The following is a 23,073-nucleotide window of genomic DNA, read 5'->3' as shown; positions in this document are numbered from 1 at the left end:
CTGCAGGAATCTTCCCCCTCCAAGGCTGCAATAATCTTTCCTGCTGCTTTGCCTCTGGTCTTCAGAGGATAATGATTGTTGGATCTCTCACTCCTCCCAAACCCGCTCCTGTCCCATATATCAAGCCCACTGTGCAAGAGTCCCAAGGGAGTTGGGACTCAATGGCCATTTCAATGACTGCGGGATCATGCCTCATATTAATCAGAGGAATGGATGATCCATAGTAAGATGACCCACATCCAGGCCCAAATTCTGTGGTTTTTAGTCAGTCCTTTACTCTGGCAAAATTCCTGTTCGGTTTCAGTACTTCAGTTTGGATAAGACTTGGCTAGGTCCTCAGGTTTTGAGCCCCACACGTTCCAATGCAGAAACAGCCGTGCAAATTGCTGTTCTGCGTGTCTCTAAATTATTCCTGAGTTTTGTGAAATATTTCCACCCCCACCTCCCATTTAAGCCATTGGTTTGCAGTATAAATGTTTAACAGTCAGGTGTTGCTCACGGAATAGAAGCCTGTGTTTTGAAAACAATCGATTGTTGTTGTTGTTTTATTTTAATTCTCACTGTGCTTCCAGGAACACTGTGGGAATCCAAACTTAAAAACCGTAACTACAGCTACAGCAATCGGAATTGCAGAGCTCACCTTCTACAAGAGCCAAAGAGAGATCAGGAACTTTTGGAGATTTTTCTCCTTTCCACCGAGCCACTTTTCTAAGGGCCTGATCCAGCAAAATACTTGTGCTTAACTCTGAGCACGTGGAGAGTCTCAGTGACTTCAACATACTAATGGGAGTCAATGTGTCTCCTCGTATGTTTAAAGTTAAACACATGCTTATGTGCTCAGCTGGACTGCGGCCTAAATCCAGTGCCCATAAGTAAGCTGGTAAAACAACCCAGAAAGTAAAAATACAGTTGCAATTAACAAGGTTTTATCTAAAAGGAAAATGTTTCTGATCTTTAGAAAGCGAAATAAGTTAACACAAGCAGAGAAGGGATTGGAAAAGTCCCACACTTAGGCTTAGGGTTCCACTGAGTCTTACAGCTTTGGTGCTGAAACAGTCCCTTCCTAAAGGCTTTCTCTCTCCTCTGCTTCCAGGCAGCTATAATGCTTCTCCCAAGTACTTGTGGGGTGGGAGAATTTGATCAGAGGTTTAACCTCTTGTTCACTGGGGAGCAAGCTGTGTTGCGCAATGCATCACACTCTGGGCCGATTCTCAGCTGGTATGAATTGGCCTCACGCCGCTGAAGTCAATAGTACAATGCCTATTTACACCAAGTGAGAATATGGCCCCATAACTTTTGGATGGGATTTGAATTTGGTTAAACAAGTTCTCCACTCTTAGTGCAGAAGCACCGCACACTGATTTCATGCTAACAGGAGTAATTTATTGTGGCAGGTATCTCAGAAGCTCTTTTTTACAAGGCAAACAAGTCGATAGTACATTGCTTAAAAAAAACCCACATAAATCCCATTTCTCCATCATTTCACTTTGTAGACTGTGTGCTGGTGATTTCAACACTTATCAGTGCTTTAATGTTGTACATCTGCCTGAGGCAGCTCAGCCATCGGGGGATCAATAGGGTGTTATCTCTGATAAAGATACTTTCTTACAGGTAGTTCAGTATTTTGGGGGAACTGATTTCAGTCATACAAAGTAGATTAAATGCAGGACTATGCCCTAAAAGGGGTATATATTACCATCCGATATAATGATGTCAAGATAGAGGCATTTGATGAAAGAGCCGGAACTAGCATTAGTTTTTCTTCTGGTTAGCATGCAAAGGAGTATGTTTGTGTAGTTACCCTTGTGCTTTGATCAGCTTTTGAAAAACAAATCAGTAATTTAATCCCAAATGAAGAATGAGAAATGCTTCAGATAAACTTAATTTTCACTCCTGAGATATTGTTGTAAGCAATGATAATAAACAAAGCCTTCTGTTGTGACATTTTCTGGCAATACAACAGAGCCAGCATATCTGAAATCTAAATTTGCCTCCGAGCTTGTAAACATCCTGGGCATTTGTTTGTTTATTTATTTATTTATTTTCATGTTGTGGTTTTCATTCTGGAGGCATCATTTTAAATACATTTTTCAAAAGATTATATGTGGAAATGGCGGCGTTGGCAGCAAAGATTAAGCTTTGTTTTTACATTTGTTTTGTAAAGCTAGATGGTAGGAATACAGAGTCATTCAGATTAAAAACTCAGAGAGAAATCCTAGCTCCACTAAAGTCAGTGGCAAAACTCCTATGGACATCAGTGAGCAGGGATTTCAAACTCAGCTTATTCTATTTTAGGATTTATCTATACAGGGAGGTTAAACGGGATTAAATTGAGTTAATCCAGTTTGAAAACTCTAGTCTAGTGTACACATGACACCAATTCAATATAGCTCACTAACTCCACATTTATTGTGGACTCTGGAGTCCCTCTTTCAAAGTGACCCAAGATTGATGCCCTCCATTTGTCTGCTGTCAAATCAACTGGATGCCTCCATTCCCCTTCTAAAACTGGTACAGAGCCAGAATTTTCCCATTAGCTCCTGGATGCAACTATTGCTGCATTATTACTCCAGAAGCCTTACAACCTCTTTAACCACCTTGAGTGGCTGCTTGGAGTCATGGTGAGCCTGGGTCTCATCACTGTCTGGGGAGAAGGGTTAATGTGGCAAGCTGTTGGGACCACCCAGCAGAATAAAGATATTTTTGTGGACATTGTTAAGCAGACGTCCATGGGGGTCACAACCTGGACACTACCAGTGCAGGATAAAGAGCAAACAGATGGTACATTAAAACCAAGGATACCAGGAAAAAAATCCAACAGGAAATGTGATCTGTCCATTTTATGAGGATCTGAACAGGATTTTGATCAGTTGCACCACTACCGAACCCAAGAATGTTGTAGACCCCATTGGCATTCTGCTGTGCCACCCCACGGATGAGCATGAAGAGTCACGGGAGGATAAACACCAGGAGGCCAGTGAAGAGCTATCCCCAAAGTGCTAGGCTCACTTTGGGGCTCAGGACCCTGACAACAGCCAAGTAGGAAGAGAGCCCAATTCCCAGACAGAAACCAGGCGGATATTGAGGAGGCAGATCCTATCAAAGGAACATCAGCATGTAAGTATCTGTATAAAATGTGTTGTATTGTTGTTATGCAGTACTGCCATGCTAGCTTCTGTTCCAGGTGCCCCACAGCCATTTTTGGCAGATATGCGCTAGGAATCTTTCTGAGTTTCCTCCCTCAGCCCATGCTGTCTGTTTGCCCCCCACCCCCATACATTTTCAACATGGCAGATGCTCCAGCTGGGCAATCAGCCTCCGTGTAATGCTAAAGCCCTGACCACAGACCATTTTGAAGCCCCTGCCATGGAGGGCACATGCCTATCTGCCCCTTTTCCTCTATCCTCCCCACATCCGTCCTGCTTCCCCCCATCCCCAAAGGTCCCCTCAACCTCATTTGCCAGCTCAAAATGGCAGCCACAGCCGTTATCCTGTTCAACTGTGCAAAATTCAACAGTTTATTGAGAGGTGGTTACAGGAAAAGTATGGTTAGTATTCTCATTTTACATGAGGTAGATGTGGACACTGCTTGCCCTTAAAGGTACCAAGACTACAGCTCCCCACTGAGGTATAATTACGTGTAACAAGCATTCTTACAGGAAAAGGACTTTACCTTAGGGATAACAAAGCTCTTACTGGTTATTCACAGGCTTACACAGAGAGAGACTAGGAACAATGAATGCTTCAGATGAACCCTGTCTATTTTTTTCTCTGCACTTTCACCATGTCTTCAGGGGAGACACAGTGGAACCTGAGTCTGAGAAATTGCTCAGTTTTTGTCTGGGCATTATGGGGGACAGCTGCCAAGTCATTTCCCCAGAATAGTTTGCAACACCCTTCCACTCCTGCAGCACTTCTGGAGGATCATCTTGGTGGATAGCTTCCCTACATGTCTCCTTAGTCTGCCCTTTGCCTTTTGGATAACACCGTTCTTTGCCTTCTAGTCTCCCACCTAAGCATAACGTCATCGAGAATCAGGACAGCCTAAGGAGGACGTAGAGGGGATTACTATCCTGCTCACCCCCAGATAATCCCTACTAGCATCTCTAAGACTGTACAAGCACTTCCAAGGCACAGGAAACCCAAACTGAGACCATAATTCCCAATCTCCCTCAGCCTCCAAGGCGCAACGGCAAACCCAAGCAGTATGTACTGCAAGACAAAGACCACAGTACAGCCCTCCTCATGCACACACCACATACTGTCTCTGAGGTTCCCCCAAGACTGGAAGGAAAGCCAAAAATACGTATTAAAAAAACCCGATCTCATAGCCTCTCTGGTCCCTGCTGCTGCTGGAGGAGCTGGTGCTACCACAACATCATCTGCTCAACGGTGTGGTGGGTAAAGTCCAAGACTCAAGGCACCCAGCTCCAAGAGCTCTCATACAGCCAAGCAGTCTCTGCATGTTTGTGGTTGCCAACACAGTGGCACAGAGCATCATTGGGTCCATGCTGGCCGACAGCAACTCGAAATGGAGCTACTTCACCGGCAAAGGGAACCTGGGACGGAGACAGCGGAAACATGGGATTTTTAAAAATTTGAACCTACCTGGCTTCCTCTTTGCATCCCATAATGCACAGCGAGAAAAATCCCACAATGCACACTGCTCAGCAAAAAAGGAAAGAACCATGGGATACCCTCTGAGAATGCCACACGCTTACTATACAGCGAGCCACCTCCATGTGTACACAATGATGCAAATGGAAAGAGGGCAGGGCCATCCTGGTTGCATGCTATTAGTGCAGCTTGTGTATTGCACATTAAACGTGCATCAAATCAATCCATTTTAAGCCCCCTGTGTAGAAAAGCCCTTACGTACTTATATGACTCCTATCACCATAGTATCTGAGCACTTCACAATCTTTAATATATTTATCCTCACACCAACCCTCTGAGGTAGGGAGCTGAGGCACAGAGGAGTAAAGTGATTTACCCAAGGTCACCAGGCAAGTCTGTAGCAGAGCAAGACTTGAACCGAGGTCTTTCAAGCCCAAATCTAGTGTACTAACCACTAAGACATCATGCCTCTTTTTGCTAGAGAGGAGGATACCTCCTCATAGTTATAGTTGCAAGCAGCTTCCATTATAAATCCTTTTTTTAAGTTCCTTTCATAACTTAGCCTTGGAAAATTGGGTTGGCGTGAAAATTGCCACACTTGCTCTTCAGGCTAAAGAGAATGTTTCTGCAAAGTTTGAAGGGAAAAAATTAAACTGTGTTTTGAGTTACATGTGATCAAATAACTAGCCTGATTTGAAATACTGACTTTTCTCTAACAGTTTTGTTTCCCATTAGTTCAAAAAATGGCTTGTTACCTACCACCCCTTCAAACTTTCCATGGGAGTAAATCCCCCTGTGAACTCCAGCTCTGGCTGTGTTTGAAGAACATGAGTTGTACTGAAGCAAAGCTATGAATGACTTTTTGTGGCTAGTTTTGAGTCCAGTCTTGTTCCCATTGATTTCAATGGCAGGTCTGAGCTCAGTCTTATCATATGATTGTTGATGTCAATGAGGGTTATTTGTTTGTTTTCCCAATGACTTCAGAGAGATCAGGACTGGCATTGTGTCTGTGAGCACATTGCCATCTATTGGTGGGTTGCAGCTTACACATATCCTAGGCCAAAATGTTCAAATCCAGAGGCCCAAAGTTAGGCTTTGAAATCTTCATATATGCAGTACTTTACACTCGTTAAGCACTCTGGAGGGAATCCTCCTCTTTGCTACAGTGACAGGGGAAGAACTCACCAGGTGCAAGCACTGTACTGACAGCCAGAGGCTGGCCTGCACATGTCTTATCACAACCCCTGGCAATGAGGGCATTTTGGAGGCAGGTCCGGATTAACGCAGGGGCTTTAGGGGCTGCAGCCCCGAGCTAGGGGGGACCCCGGCACAGCCAGGCTCAGGCAGGCTGCCTGCATGCATGGCCTCACGCCGCTCCTGGAAGCGGATGGCTGCTGGTACATCTCTGCAGTCCCCGGCTCGGGGGGAGGCGGGTCCGCGTGCTGCCCCATCTCCAGCACTGTCCCCACAGCTCCCATTGTCTGAGAACCAGCCAATGGGAGCTGTAGGGGTGGCGCCTGCGGGCATGGGCAGCGCACGGAGACATGCTGTCCCCCTCCCCGTAGGAGCGTGCAGAGACGTGCCAGTAGCCAGCCGCTTCCTGCCTGAGTCCTGCTGCGCTGCCAGCTGGGAGCCGCCTGTAGTAAATGCCTCCCGGCCGGAGCCTGTATCTCATACCCCCTCCTGCACCCCAACCCCTGCCCCAGGTCAGCATCCCCTCCTGTACCAAACTCCTACCCAGAGCCTGCACTCCTCACCCTCTCCTGCACCCCAACACTGTGCCCCAGCCTGGAGCCCCCTCCTGCACCCAAACTCCCTCCCAGAAATCAACTAATATAACAGCTGTTCTAAGGTCAGAAGTAGGCTATTTTGAACTAACTTAACTATATTCTACATGTTTTAAGACTGAAATGTAACCACAGAATGGCTTTATGTTAATTAAAAGGCAAGTTTAGTATAGCGTTAATAGCCTTGATGCCATAATTTTGATCATTTTGTTTTAAATTAGGAAAAAGACTTATATACAAGGACCTCACAAAATCTCATAGCCCTGGGCCCACAGGCGAGTTAATCCGGCCCTGTTTTGAGGTCAGTCTAGAGTTGGAGGGGTCATGTCAGGACAGGAGAACAGTCCCCTTGGCTTATGCAGCCACAGCATCAGCTGCTGAAGGGTAGAGAGCAGCCCATAGGATGTTTGGGGATAAGGAGAATTGTAAGTCAAAGCAGCTCCTACCCCCAGAGAAGCCCATCTTAAGGTCTTTATGTTCCCCCTCTCCCTGGGCTGTGCCTTTGCCTCCTGGAGGTGCAGCGCAAAATCCCACCTTAAGTATTCATTGTCTTGCATCTAAGTGCTTGTGCTTTGTAACTGGTATGATAGGTAACCGCTTTTTGTCACCTGCAACTTATGATGTGGTAGGGTTTTTTAAATAAATTGTTTTGGTTTTGAGATCCATATTGGGGATGGGCCTGAGCTGCCAAATTCAGATCGATGCTACCCAAAAGTTTTTGGGGTATTTTGTTTTCTAATATGCAGACATAATTCACTGACTTTAAGGGAGGCAGCTGACAGAACAGACCCCGGCAGTGTCAGAGAGGATATTCTCAGGAACTTCCTGTTCATGTTAAAGAAGTTTCATGGATAATACTCTGTGCAAGAAGAATAGGCATATACCACCACCTCAGCACCCCTCAAGCTTGAAATGTTTGGGAAGTTTCTTTTTATTCAAGCCAAGTCAGAAAGAGAAAATCCCATTAAAACACATTGGACTGCTTTTAGTATTTCTGTGCCATACAATTACACACACTAATGCTCTCTGTTTGAGAATCCAGAAATGAAAATAATCCCCCTTTTCTTGCACTGTATTTGCAAATCCACCAGATTGATTTTTTTGACCATAAATAGACTGACTTACCAAGGCAATGCATGATTAATAACAATCTTCCATTTTATAATTGGTATCAGGCCATATTCTCGGGCATGGCATGAAAAATTTACTTTTCATATCTGAACACTCAACCTGTGTATGTCCAGCAAATGACCAAGGCACTCACAGTAATATGAATATGCATTGGGGTGAACTCAATGATTCTACAGATCCCATGTCCTACTGTTTTTCGGAGACTTTGGATGTAACATTCTCATAAGTGTCACATTGGTGGGGTCAATCACTCTCTCCTTAAAGCCTGAATCTACTGAGGATTTAAGTTCCTCTGATAACTAATGCAGGAGATAAAAGTGATGCAGCCTTGAATGGTACAAGAGCTGAATACCCTTCAGATGGGATTGAAATTGCTTCTCCAGATTATTTTCAGCAGACGGGGCGGGGGCTCATACAAGGTTCAACAGATTTGGATCTTCCACCTTGATATTTCTTGAGGTTATAAAGATGCATCTGAACAAACACTTGGGAGAAAATACAAAAGAAGTGTACGCTCGGTAAGAGTGCAACAAGCTATTTGCCAGAGATTTAATTGCAGGTAAAGAAGCCATTGTAAAGGTTCTTTAAAAACTAGAGCTGGTAGCTTTTTTCACACAACAGGCTCATAACTGACCGTAATTTAATGCTATGTGTCAGAGGTCTGCCAAAGGGCTCAAGGTCTTGAGCTCTGGAACATCTCTAAGCCTACTAAGTGAAGTGACCACATAGTGCTCGGAAACCCTCCATTCTCCACTCCTCTCATTCGGGAGTCTGTGAAAGGATGAGAGACCAGAACAGGGAGGAAGAAGTGGAATTAACTCCCATTAACCTAAAGAGGTGTCTATCAGTCCCTGAATGAGTTTGCCTTTGTTTATGTTCTAAATAATGGATGTTGTCACTACTACATTTTTAAAGGCTTTAAAAATAACTTTTTGAAGTCTAACAGTATCTATTTTTTTTGTCCTTGATATCCCAGAAACACCCCTGAGGAGGACATCACAGAGAGAGAGAAAGAGAGTTAGTGCAGGGGCGGGCAAACTTTTTGGCCTGAGGGCCACATCGGGTTTCCAAAATTGTATGGAGGGCTGATTAGGGGAGGCTGTGTCTCCCCAAACAGCCAGGCGTGGCCCAACCCTGACCTCCTATCTGTCCGCCCCCCGCTTCTCTCCCCCTGACGGCTCCCCCGGGACTCCTGCCCCATCCAACCCCCCTGTTCCCTGCCCTCTGACTTCCCTGACCCCTATCCACAACCCCGCCCCCTGGCCACTCCCCAAACTCCTCTGCCCTCTATCCAGCCCTTCCTGTCCCCTGGTGGTGCTACAGCCACGCCGCCCAGAGCACCGGCTCAGGCCACGGCTCTGCAGCTGCGCTGCCCGGCCGCCCAGAGCATTGCACCAGCAGTGCAGCGTGCTGAGGCTGCAGGGAAGGGGGAACTGCGGGAAGGGGCTGGGGACTAGCCTCCAGGGCCAGGGGGTCAGAGGCCAGGCAGGAGGGTCCGACAGGCCGGATGTGGCCTGCAGGCCGTAGTTTGCCCACCTCTGGTCTACAGAATATTCAATTCTACTGGACAGTTTCAGAACAAACAGAAATCAAACTTTCCCTCACTCCCCTTACAAATCACTTCACTGTGGTGACTTGGGTTCCAGTGTGATTTAAGTACAATGTGATTTAAGGACAGAAATAGTGTGTTTTAATTTATCAGCTGGTTTCAATTCTCAAAAAGAAAAGGAGTACTTGTGGCACCTTTTTGCCGATACAGACTAACACGGCTGCTACTCTGAAACCTTTCAATTCTCAGTATCTGTTTCTTCGGCAACAACAACAACACTACACTGCATTCTACAGTACATTGCATCTGAGGAGCTCCAACTTTACAAATTACAAACACAAGTTAATTAAGTGACTTTATGAAAATGGCCTTGCAGGGTTCTTTCTGATTCCATATCAAATGTGTTTATTTTCCAAGTTAGCAAATATTGTGTTTAGCTGCCAGCCCAACAAACCTACGCTGGGCTCCTCTGAGTGTTCACCTGGGTTCTATCCATCCCACATCATCATCACAAGCAACAGAGGGGTCTGCAGACCACATTAGACTCTCAGATACATCAATGCAACCCTGGTGTCTTTGCGTGATGCCCTCAGTGACACTTGTGTATTCTCACTGTTTTTAAGTGGGTCATGAATGGTAAATTTAAAGATACACTGGGACAGCTAAAAACACAGTTAGTCTGACAGAACCTCTACTGTTGATTTTGATGTATAAGCTGTGAAGAACCCATCTTGCCTGTCAGAGCCCAGGCAGCTGGTGGGGCTGGTCATGTCCCTTTGATTGCAACTTTTGATTGAACATTTGAGTAATTGAGTTTGACTTACAGGAATAGTTACAGAAAGCAGATTGCAAACTCATGTGTGAGCATTAACGGAAGCAAATTTCAAACACACTAAACCAGAGGTGGGCAAACTACGGCCCACAGGCCATATCCGACCCGCGGGACCTTCCTGCCTGGCCCCTGAGCTCCTGGCCCGGGAGGCTAGTCCCCAGCCCCTCCCCCACAGTTCTCTCTCCCCCGCAGCCTCAGTGCACCGCGCCACCGGCGCAATGCTCTGGGCAGCCGGGCAGCACAGTTGCAGAGCCGCAGCCTGACCCAGTGCTCTGGGCGGCGTGGCTCTAGCGCCGCCAGCCACTGGTGCTCCAGGCAGCGCGGTAAGAGGGCAGCGGGGGGGTTGGATAGAGGGCAGGGGAGTTCAGGGGGTGGGCAGGGGGCAGGGGTGTGGATAGGGGTCGTGGCAGTCAGAGGGCGGGGAACAGGGGGGTTGAATGGGGGCAGGAGTCCCGGGAGGCAGTCAGGAAGGAGAGTGGGTGTTGGATGGGGCAGCAGAGGGCAGTCAGGGATGGCGGGGCAGGGGTCGGGGGACAGGGAGCAGGGGGTGGTGGACGGGGTAGGAGTCCCGGGGGGGCCGTGAGGGGATGGGGGGTTGGATGGAACAGGAGTCCCAGGGGAGCCGTCAGGGAGCAAGAAGCGATGGGGTCAGATAGGAGGCGGGGGCTCGGCCACACCTGACTGTTTGGGGAGACACAGGTTCCCTTAACTAGCCCTCCATACAATTTTGGAAACCCGATGTGGCCCTCAGGCCAAAAAGGTTGCCTGCCCCTGTTCTAGACTGTGTATTTGTTTCAGTGCTGTTCTAATTTCTGACAGGGACATTATATCTCTTTGTTATTAGCTAGAATTGTTTCTCTTATAAAATAACTAAATGCTTGCTATTAGGGAGGGTTTTTTGGCTATCACAGCTCTGCTGTTAATGCAGACTAGATGTCATATTACACCTGGTCCTTTCCCACAGATGTTTTTAATTCCACTAATTATGCCACAGACTCACTTGCCAAATTATACTGTCAACTCAACCTTCTGGTCATTACAGACTGTCTCACACCCTTGTCTATGTCCTTCATGCTGTGTTTTTCTCACCGGTCTGCCTACAGTTCTTTCTCCCTCATATACACATATGCACGCATGTCTTTAAGACCTGAATAATCCTTTGTCAACAACTGATGAGCCTCAGAGAAAAGAAGGATAATTCTACCTTTTAATGCCATCTGAATGTGATCATTCAGAGCTACAAATTGAAAAAGTTGTCAATCCTTAATGCTTTCAATTAAAAATTTCTGTAACAGGCGGGGAGTGACTAATAAATGAAGCAATAGAGCCTAGAAATGCCACAGACTTCTGGAGCTTTGCAGAAATCATTTAGCAAATGGCAAATAAATAAATTAGCCCTGTCTAACGTACTAAGGGCTAGGCTGCACTTTTGCACTCTGCCCAGGGCAGGACTGATGTGTAGCTGTCTGCCAGAGCAGCAGTAGAAGGAAGGAGTCTTATCTTTTTGAGATAATGAGCCCCTTTCCTGCTTGTCCCTTGCTGCAGGAAGTAGTAATCTGCTACTGGCCCTTGGTTCCTATCTCCTCTCCCTTCCCACCCCAGACACAGACTGGTTCAGCAGCTCCCTGCCGCTCCCCACCCACAAATTTGAGGGAGGAAGTAGAGGACATTCAGCACCAAGGTACGCCTGTGCACTCAGACCATGCAGAGGTATGAGAGCTGATGTTACTTTCCTTTATGTCTCCGCTCAGGCATGCAGCTTAAACCACTATCTGGTCCTCTGTGATTTTGAAGCTGTGTGACAGGGCACCCTTGCCCCGCACTGGATGGGAAGGGGTTAACCCTACATTGTGGGCTGAGTAAGCCACACCCGCTTTACCTGACTGGGCATGCTCCAGGTGTACCAGTATACGAGAGAGCAACTCGGCTCAGTTGGGGCTGACTTCTATGGAGGAAGGATGTGTCTCAGCTGAGGCTTAGTGGCAGCCTGCAACTGTAGGAAGCCAGGGATGTGGCAGCTCAGACAGATGCCAAAGCAACCCTTGCAGGGTTCAGAGGTGCTGGAGAAGGGGAAGACTGGAGAACTAGAGGTAACAGGGACGATGGCAGGAAGCAGCCCAGGGGAATCAAACAGTGGATCGGTGAGTGAGCTGAAGCCCTGAGTCCGCATGTTTTGGTTGGAGCCTTCCTTGCTGACTCAGTGGCCTGCGCTATGACCACTAACATGGTCCTGGGCTGGGGTCTGGTGGAGAGAGAGGGCCTGGACCCCTCAGCTGGGGGTGCACCCCTCCCCCTGTGCCTGGCAGGGGCTGATTGTAATGACTCTGGCTGCTAGGCCTTACTGCCCTGTGGACAGGGGCAAAGGTATTGACTTGGGCCACTAGGCCTTACTGCCCTGCGAGAAGGGGTGGATTTCCTGACTCTGGTCATTGGGCCTCACTGCCTTGCGAGAAGGGGCAGATTGACTGATACTTGACAAAGGTGAATTTATGGATTCCCGTCACTAGGCCTTATGGCCCTACTGATACGGGCAAGTATATTAACTTGGGCGGGGAGGGACATAGACGTAAGATACATACACCCCACTCTTATTCCCTAAGAGAGACGTAAGCACTTGCCCTGCGCAGGGTGGGGTTTCCCCCAACCCTGTCACAAGCAGTTCTGCATTAAGACCTGGAAAGCCAAGTTTGCTAGCTTGGGTGTTATGTCTGCACACTAACTGGTCCTGAAATCTGTGATAATTTTAAAAGCAATTTATTAAACCATCCACACAGAGCTGTTTGGCATTGAATGTAAGTTTAGGGCCAGATTCTGATGTGCTTAGTTAAGATGAGCAACTCCTTACTCTGTGACTAGCCCCACTGATTTCAGTGTCACATTGGTCAATGACAATAACAGGATCAGAATCTGGGCTGTAAGGCAACTGTAGTCCCTGATGCTCAATAGGTGTAAGAGCTGTGGTAGGCCCCGTACGTGAGTTCATAGATGAACCAGGGATTAGCCCAGGAATGTTTCCTCCTCTCATCAAATGTGGAACTTCCCCGACCCCTTAAAAATCACACCCACAGAAAGGCCTAGATGAACAAACTTCATTACTGCACTAGTGATATCGGGCCTCACTCTGTGCTCACAACAGATTAAATTAGGAGGAGCACCACAAAACCAATCTGAAGGCCAGGCCCTGCCACTCTTGTTCACCTTACTGTGTGAGTGACCCCCTTGGAATCCTACACAGCGTGAGTAAGGGTGAGAAAACTGCGTCCTTACCTTGTAGGAGCCCTGAGGCACTGGACAGCACTGACTGGACAGCCTCAGGCACCCCGTAAGCACTTAACGCACAAAAAATAGTAACAACGGGCCTGATTCTCTTCTCACTAGAACCCGAGCCTAAGGGAATTTCAGTGAGATTTAGACGTTTAAATTCCTTAGGTTTCTTTGAAAACCTCAGCCTTACATTGAGCCTGATTCTGCTCTGGCACTGGATTATTTGGATAGTTTGTGTATTTCAGTCATCTTGAACAGTGGGATCAGACTGGTCCCTTTCACTTTCTGCCTGGGCCTGCACTAGCACACTGCTGCTGCTTGGATTTCTGCCATGGAAGGAGGGTGTTTAAATAGATGCCTAGGTTGACTGACATTTAGAATATAAGTTTTTAAAGGACTTTTCAAAATAAACCCAAGAAATCTGGACCAAACCCTTCCTAGAAAGCGTCCCTGTAACATAAATGTGTAGCTGTGGCTTTTTTTTAAGAAATCCCTTTAAAATCTGTCACAAAAATTAGAAAGCAATCTCTAATTACTATGGTTTATCAAATCAAATTAGTGTCAAGATGGAAATGATTACTGTTGACAGGTATCCTTTAAATTACTCAGCAAACATTAATGGTATGAGCAGCACAGGGACACTGACAATAATACAGTCAGTCTTCTGGGAAGGGGGACGTTTATCGTGGGTGATGCTGGAGCTCTGCCTTCTCTGTGTCCTCTTTACGCACAGCTATAAATAATATTCTTCAATTCCCTCTGTCATTCATTATAAACCAGCAGGCTCCCAATACTGACAATAGAGATTTTGGATCAGTTGAAAAAACAGTCATTACTGGTATGTTACAAACCACAGAAGTGAAAAAACAAGATCTGCTTTATTAAAGAATAAAATATGCAAACAAAGATGGAGACTCAAACAATAACAAAAAATAGCAATTCTAAATTCTCCCCTTCTCCTCCATCAGCTGGAGGAACTGCTACTCAAAAGAGACAGGTAAAAGATGTGGCTGATAAGGTCTGTGTAATAAGCCATGCTGCCATCTAGTGATGAAATTGTAACACTGTATTTTAACAAGTTAACACTAAGCTTTCAGATATATTGCAGATTCCCAAATGTCACTTATGCTAATTATGTCTCTTAACCTGTGTTGCCTAGTTTCAGTGACAGAATCTCTGCAAGGTCCTCTGTATTGTTATGAGATTCATTTATTTGTACCTTATTGAGATTTTCCTGGCAATATGTGGCTGACAGTAAGTAATAATCTATCTTTTATCACAGTGTTTTTCAGTCCTAAGAATTTTTTCAACCCCAGTGAATATACACTTACTATAGTACCATGGGGTGGGGGGGGAAACAGGGACAGAGTTCAACTCCTTTGTCAGCTAATTGTAGCTAATACACAATTAATTGGTGGAGGCTTGTGTGAGCCCAAACACAGCCTGTCAGCCAAAGTGATGTGATTATATTATTTGTAGTGGTGTTGTTGGTCTCTGTATATGAGACGGACAAGGTGGGTGAGGTAATATCTTTTATTGGACCAACTTCTGTTGGTGGAAGAGACAAGCTCTTGAGCCTCGCAGAACTTTGTCAGGTCGGGAAAAGGTATCCCAAGTGTCACAGCTAAATACAAGGTGGGACAGATTGCTAAGCAAAAGGGTTCAGCACATGTTCTAAGAAGAATAGCTCTCTGAAGCTCAGCGGTTTGCCTCTTCCACCAACAGAAGGTGATTATAGTATGTGATTTAAAAATTAAACTATAGTTATTGTAGTCATGTGATTTTTATTTTCCCCTGAAGTCCATAATATGTACACTTCTTGGATTTTCAGCATATCAGTGCTTTGCATTTCTGATCCCGAGGCATTAACACTTCAGAGGTTAAAAGTCAGATAAACAGCTCTATCTAGTGGCAATTTCAATAATTGCATCAGAAATGAAGGGTGCTATTCCTAACAGAATTCAAACCCATATGTGTTGAATCTCAAATGAATTTAGAAATAGCTGGCCAGCTTTTGCATGTGCTGTATGTTTTAAGTGATTCTCTTGGAGGTATATAGACTTAACCCCTACAGCCATATTCTGACATTATTTACTCTTATCGTGCTTTGAGAGAGGGCTGCTCTATTCAGCTGGCATAAATTTTGCAGCAAATCCCCCTGACACTTTGCCATTTGTTAAATTATGCATCTTATATAGAGATGGCAAATACCAAAAACATTTGTGGTTTAGATTTGGTTTGACTAAGCATCCAGAAGTTCAGATGCTTATCGGAACTGTAATCCTCTCTCCAGCTTGTGATTCTGGCCTGGAAATCTCATGGAAGCAAGCTGCTGTTTCTTCCCTTCTCCCCACTCACTACCCTCCCCCCCCCCTTCGTTTTCTTTGTTTTTAAGATTTCTGGCTCTTCTCCATCTGACCCTGGCCAAAAGAATATATGCGATAATTCTCGGTTGGAAACCAGAAGTGACAATAATCATCTACCTGAAGTGTTGGAACCTCCAAAAAGTCTGGCTCAAAACTTTTGAGAAAATGGGTTCAGGAGACCCTTATTTCTCTGGACTAGTTCTTCCTTCGCTAGACTCTTGGGGCTAGATTATGTCTGTAAAGTAAGGGGCGGTGGGGAGGCAAATGTTTTGGTGTGGAGCAATGCCCCAAAGGAGTGCTAGGAGGCTGGTGCACAGTAACCTCCCACACTGTACTGGTCACATCCTGGGCTGCTGCAGCGGGAGAGTAGAGAGACTTGGTCACATCTTCCCTGCCCTCTGCACCCTGCTCCTCAGGATGATTTGTGCCCTTGAAGGGTAGGGAGGGACTGTAATTTTGCATGATCCTGCCTAGCCCCTGAGCAGATTCCGGTTGTGCTTGGGCTCATAGCAAGCCAGCCAGTCCCACACATTTATTCAGAGAAATAAATGAGCATATGCATTAACTAGAGTTCCCTAGACATCTTTAACTTGTATACTAATCCTAAGGCTGCCTCTCTCTGTCCCATACATCCCACACTTTTCTTACCACGTTATTTTAACAAGAACTACTAAGCACCAAGATTAGAGGAAGCAATAAAATCTGAACTGAATATATTTTTTCCTAACAAAGATGGGATGTTAAAACAGGCAGTTACAAATAAAATTCATTAAAACATCTTGCCCTGTGAACTGTCTATTGGTAAACGTTCATTCTCTGAAGGTTAGAATGGACTGTGTTCAACGGATAAACGTTAAATAACCTTTTTTCTTTTAATGATCATGAAGTCTATTTAATGACAAACTAAATTAATATTTTGCATAAACTGTGAGATGGCTAACTATAACTCAGAACACACAATGGAAAATGTAACCTTAAAATGTATGTGTAAATGCACATGTATGTGGTGCCTATAAAACGCAGCCTGCTGATCTGGCTAGACAGGTGACAAGTTATGACTGTTCTTCTTCCTTCTCCCTTCCTCCCCATTTCTAACCCTAATGTTAAAAAACAACAAAGCTGTGCCAGTTCTTCAACAGACTTCTTTGCAGAGGTGGTTGAAACTCAGAATTTCTGTTCCATGTGAAAATTCTTGTTAAATCCCTGCACCACAGAATAGATGTACTATGGAACTTGGCATGAGCAAGGACTGGAGGACTTGAACAGATAAGCAGAAATAAATGATAACCAAACCTGCAGTTTGCAAATTGCCCTGCATGGAAACCATTCAGGACCTTCAAGCTACTTTTCTATACCTGGACTTGCACCTTCTCTGAGTTCACTGTAAATGGTTTCCATTGTACATTCATCCTACTGATCCAGGCTGTTTTCTACAGGGAATCAGATTGGATCTGGTATATTGGGTTTTCCAGCTACACTTATCTTGCATTTTTAAAGCTGTAAGTCTTGGATCCTGCCTCCTTTTTCTCAATTCAACCCCTTGTGCTGGGTTTTCTTTATTACATCTCCTTTTATAAGCTCTGACTCATTTCACTCTTTGTGTTCTCTTGGCACCTTCACATAGTCACTGACTGCCAATTCCTTGCAATCCTCACATCGTTTTCTGCATTCAGTATGTTTCTTGGCTGCCTGTCAATTCTCAGTCTTTAACCTTTAGTATTTCCTGTCTCTATTCTCAGAATTTTTTTCTCTTTAATATTACTAATCACTTTATTCCTTCTTTTGCCCCATCTAGGGCTTTCCCTTGATCAACAGGAAAACGAGAATATTTTCTTATATTTGGATCTGGTTGAATTCAGAAGGGGCTGTAAAGGGATTCATTTGCACATGCTTCCCAGGACTTTCACCAAAGACTTTATTTTTTAACTCTGTCTTCATTTTCAAAGTTTTAACAGGTTTACAAATAATAGCCTTGTAAATATCGGAGACAATGCAGTAACCATTACAACAATGGGCTGTTTCTTATAGAAACATTATACAGTAGTAGTAATCATTGGCACCCACTATTTAGCGTAGTGTCATCATGTTTAGAGTGAGCATCTCTTCACTGCTCATGACATGTTTCTAGTGATTTTATTAAATTGAGTGCATTTTTTCTAGTGATTTTATTAAATTGAGTGCATTCTCTGATTACATACATTTAACACACCAGGCATGCCTATCAAATGTGTGGTTGTTTTGTTTGTTTGTTTGTTTTTAAATGGACAGCGGTGCTGGGGAGTTGTTTTTTTTGCTGGTGAATGTACTTTGAGTATTAAATAATTGGTAACCAAATTTGTCCTCTTTTTTTGCTGGGTATATAATTGGTGCATTCATTTTTCCATAGCTACCGCCTCCCATATTTTTTTGAACCATTCTTCTAGAGATGCAGCTGCCTCTTATTAGAAACACTCAAAGATTAAATGCTCAGATATTGCAGTGATAGGTGTGTGCTTAAAATCCTACAGTAGATTGTAGGCGGAACGTCAGGAAGGCAAGGAATATATGGCTGCCTATAAAAGAGATTTGTTTCAACTTCTGATCGTTTTATTTTCTTCTCTCCATTTGCTGGGCAGAGGGTTTCCTATAAAGAACCATATGAAATGGAGTCAGAGGTACTAGCAAAATTAATTTACCGGGGGAACAAATTCTATGTTGTTTTTCTGGCTGCAACACTTTGACATTTCCTGCAAAGCTGCAACTATTATGTGGATTGGGATTTTTATATATTTGTTCCATTTTACTGACTGACCTCCTCTCTGTTAAATGTATTCAGACACTGAGTCAGCATACCAGACAATCTTCTAAAATATGTATTCCCTGAGCTCACTGTTATCTTGACATCCTACTGCATTTCTTCTGTTTCCATTTTGCATCAAGCAACTAATTTTGGAAATTTGACCTAAACTACTATAAATAATAATTAAAAAATAACTAGTGTTAATTTGTATTTTGCTAGCACCTAAAGGCTGCCAACTGAGGACCCACTGTGCTAGGAACTGTACTCGCATGCACGGATACACATAAAACAGTCCCTCCCTGAAAGAGTCTGCAGGCTTTAACTTTTCTAAATAAAACAGAAAATGGTTAAGAGACAGGATGAATTATCTCCATTTTACAGATGGGGAACTGAGGTCTAGAGAGATTAAAGCTCCAGTCTTACAAATGCTTACTGGTGCTTACAGTTAAGAATATGTGTAGTCCTATTGACTTAACTGGGACTACACACATGTTTAAACTTAACCATGTGCATAAAGGTTTGCAGGACTGGAGCCTAAGGATACATCTACACTGCAATAAAAGACTCACAGTATAGCCATGGCTGGCCCTGGTCAGCTGACCCAGGCTTATGGGGCTCAGGCAGCAGGGCTAGAAATTGACGTGTAAAGGATGGGGCTTGGGTCCTCAGATACTATAGGGGGAGTGGGTCTCAGAGCCTGAGCTCCAGCCTGAGATTGAACATCTACAGTGCAATTTTGAGTCCCGCAGCCAGAGTCCTGCATAGACCTACCCTAAATTTACACACGTAGTTTGTGTCTGAGTTGGTAGCTGAACTCAGATATAGAGGTGGGTGAAATTTTTTTGGTGAATAGTAAAATCTCATTAGCCAAGAAAAACACAAAATGATTATTTTTCCTCCTTCAGATTTTTTTTCATTTGGCTGCCGAAATAGAAAGTGATTTATCTGCTCAGCTCTACCCAGATCTCTTTATTCCCAGTCCAATGTCTTAACCAAAAGGCCATCCTACAATATTAAAGAGGCAATTCCTCATTTTATGCCACTCGTTGTTATGTTGTAACAGAACTCTAAAAATGGACAAATTCTGTATCTCGTTCTTTGAACATATACACAAATATCAGTCTGATTTAGCTGTAATACTTTGGTTGTATTACACTGTCAGCTAGTTTAATCTCTATAAAAGCTATATTAAACAGTGTAGGGGTTTACATTAAGCTGTGACTGTTGCTAGTCAAATAATTCACTGTAAATTATTGAAAATGTAGACCTATTTTCCTGTTTGTCAGCCAATCCTGGAAATACGTTCATTTGCCAAACAATTTGAGCCAGATTCAAAACTTGTTGAATTCAATAGGAATCTTTCCACTGAGTCAAATGGATTTAGGATCATGCCTATTTGAACAAATGTCTACTATGGATTGTTTACAATGTTCCTGTTGACTATTCTCTGATGGTGTGTGATTAGTCACCCAAGTCACATGGTATAGTTTCTGCTCCATGAATGTATTACAAAAACTTCCTAGTAATTATGTTCTGACTGACTATTTTGGGTTATTTTGTTTTTGTTTGTAAAGACTCTTTATTGACATAAATATTATCGCTGTGTCAGGCAGAAAACCTGTCTGATTCATTGACACTGCTGCCAGAAATGCTATTTCTGAAATAGCAGTGGTTAGTCCTGGTGGTTAGTTATCCCACACTTGGTCCCTCCTATAGCTAATACACACCCTATTTTGTGTAACTCTTTCAGTCGTCACCGCCGGAACGCAAACCTTTCACACAAGAAACAGTCATTGGCCTTTACTGAAGAAAGGCCAGACAAATAGCTTGAGTTCATGGTGGGCTATTAAGCTTTAACCACAATGCAATTCTCACAGGATTTGTGGGCTATCAGTTTCACACTTGATTTCCTTTCATCTTCATCTTGTGTGGTAGATTCTGGGCAGAAGTATGAATTTCCACAATAGATCATGACAGTTTTCAGAGTAGCAGCCGTGTTAGTCTGTATTCGCAAAAAGAAAAGGAGTACTAGTAGCACCTTAGAGACTAACCAATTTATCTGAGCATAAGCTTTTGTGAGCTACAGCTCACTTCATCGAATGCATTCACAAAGAAAAGAGAACTCTCCCCGGGGCTCCCGCCGGCTTCTCCAGGATCGGTTGTGTTACTGCACTGGATGCCTCGTGGTGCCCATCTCCGCCACTCCGGATTCAGGGATCTGAACCCGACTCCCTTTCGATCGGCTGAGGGCAATGGAGGCCATCGCCCGTCCCTTCGGAACAGCACTCGCCTATCTCTTAGGACTGACTGACCCATGTCCAACTGCTGTTCGCATGGAACCCTTCTCCACTTCAGCCTTCAAAGTTCTCCTTTGAATATTTGCTACTACCACCAAGATCTGCACCTGCAGCAGCTCCACCCAGGCCCACGCCCTAGGCTTCAAGGCGCACCACAGCAGCCCTCCTACTCGTCGCAGCGTAGCCCCCGTGGCTCTCGTTGCCAGCGACGGCCAGGTATGGGCCTGACGCTCCAGTGCCATCCATTTTCAGGGCTAGTTGATTAGGCAGGTGAGTTGTTACACGCTCCTTAGCGGATTCCAACTTCCATGGCCACCATCCTGCTGTCTATATCAACCAACACCCTTTCTGGGGTCTGAGCGTCGGCATCAGGCGCCTTAACCCAGCGTTTGGTTCATCCCGCAGCGCTATTCTGCTTACCAAAAGTGGCCCACTAGGCACTCGCATTCCACGCCAGCGAGCCGGGCTTCTTACCCATTTAAAGTTTGAGAATAGGTTGAGATCGTTTTGGCCCCAAGACCTCTAATCATTCGCTTTACCACATAAAACTGCAGAGATGGACGAGTGCCAGCTATCCTGAGGGATATTCAGAGGGAGCCAGCTACTAGATGGTTCAATTAGTTTTTCGCCCCTATACCCAGGTCGGACGACCGATTTTGCACGTCAGGACCGCTACGGACCTCCACCAGAGTTTCCTCTGGCTTCACCCTGCCCAGGCATAGTTCACCATCTCCACTGAATGCATCCGATAAAGTGAGCTGTAGCTCACGAAAGCTTATACTCAAATTGGTTAGTCTCTAAGGTGCCACTAATACAATAGATCATGGTGTATGTTCAACAACTGTGCAAAGACAGCTGATGCTAAATGATCTTCCTGATTGGCAATTTATTAGGTCTTATCTAGATTAGGTTTATTTGTCCTGGGATGACTACACTGAGGCCCTACTAGATATTTCCCTTATTTGGTCACGTGACTATAAGTTGTTAGTGCTTTTATAAATACTTTTTCTGCTTTACTGTAAAGGGTTGTCATTGACAGCAATGGGATTCCAATGAAGTTACATGTTATATCCCACATTCCTGCCAAAAGTGTTCACCACAGCTCAAGTATTACAATGAATAGCAAGGGAATTAATTATGACCTGTCACCTCTTGTGAAGTGTTGCCAATGTCTGAAATTTAATCCTTGGACTAACATTAGGTATGTACTCTAGAGATTCATGGAAACTATTTTTTTTTTCTTTTTAGGTTGTTGTGTTGAAGAAATTCTAATCTTTAAGTGCAGTATACCTAGAAAATGTTCATGTTTTAAAGTACTCTGCAAATGGTCACTTCCATTTGAAACAATCATACTGAATGGAGCAAATGGATACCTGATAAGTGAAAGCATCCTTAAATTTCACTGAAAGAAATCTGAAGAGGTATTAGATGGACTCTGTCTCTGTGGAAAGAATTTTCAAGAGAGGGTAAAAGCAGGCCAGCAAAGCAAACTGAAAATGGTGTGATTACTGCTGTGGTACATGAAGTGAATGCTGGAAAGAAGAACAAGTGTTCTTAGTTGTATCCAAGTTTCTGACGGTGGCTGGGTTGCCCGCCGCTAGCTCAGGAGGGGTTCTATTGAAACACACAGAGCCTGTCTCTGGTTCTACAACCACTTCTCTGCCAAGATTTCCCTGGGTCACTTCCTACCTGACTCTCTCAGCAGTTTGCCATCTCTGCAGTCTCTCCCCTCTCTGTGGTGTCTCAAACCTGTACGCAGGGATCTGTCTCTGGTTGGTTGGCTTCCACATCCTGGAATGCAGGTAGTCCTCCCACAGGAGTCAGCAGCACGCCTCCTTTCTCTCACCAGTGGTTAGCCTAGACTGAGCCACTCTGCTGCACTGGTGCGGGTTGATACAGCCCGTCACAGGGAGACAAAAGCTAAGTTATGGAATAAAGGATAGGTCTTGCAAAGTTGTTCCTCACGCATACTTGTCACTGTGGTGGAGGTTCAGACAGCGCTAAAGATGATGAAATGTGGAAGGCAGTGAGACTGCATGGTGTACCAACTGAGGCATTTAAAGTGTAGGCCATGAGGGAATGGTGGTCATTTTTCAATGTAATTCTCTGGAAAATTGCCCAGCAAGTGACCGAAGAGCACACTGGTCCCTACCTTCCACAGTAAAGGAGATGTGCAAGCATCCTAGAATCATAAAACTGAAAGGGACCTCTGTAGGTCATCTAGTCCAGGCCCCTGCACTCAAGGCAGGACTAAGTATTATCTAGACCAGTGCTTCTCAAGCTATCTGATGTGAGGGACCGGCAATTTTTTTTTCCCAATGTGCACGCAGACCAGCAGCCGATGGCTCGCAGACAGGCACCGGTCCACGGACCACCACTTTGAGTAGCACTGATCTAGACCATCCCTGACAGGTGTTTGTCCAACCTTCTCTTAAAAATCCCCAATGATGG

General features: G+C 44.7%; 1 long non-coding RNA gene across 1 annotated transcript; it reads right to left on the bottom strand.

Annotated features, from left to right (window-relative positions):
• Positions 1 to 21,204: 21,204 nt before the first annotated feature.
• LOC122461785 lies at positions 21,205 to 22,764 on the bottom strand. The gene is made up of 3 exons (XR_006283963.1): positions 22,753 to 22,764; positions 22,411 to 22,413; positions 21,205 to 21,352 (listed from the first exon to the last, which is right to left on the bottom strand). It is a non-coding gene; the product is annotated as an uncharacterized LOC122461785 (long non-coding RNA).
• Positions 22,765 to 23,073: the final 309 nt, after the last annotated feature.

Source organism: Chelonia mydas, chromosome 9 (genome assembly GCF_015237465.2).
Source record: "Chelonia mydas isolate rCheMyd1 chromosome 9, rCheMyd1.pri.v2, whole genome shotgun sequence".
In the NCBI taxonomy this organism is placed as follows: Eukaryota; Metazoa; Chordata; order Testudines; family Cheloniidae; genus Chelonia; species Chelonia mydas.
The sequence above is the reverse complement of the archived record's forward strand: the minus strand, read 5'-3'. Positions and strand labels throughout refer to the sequence as shown.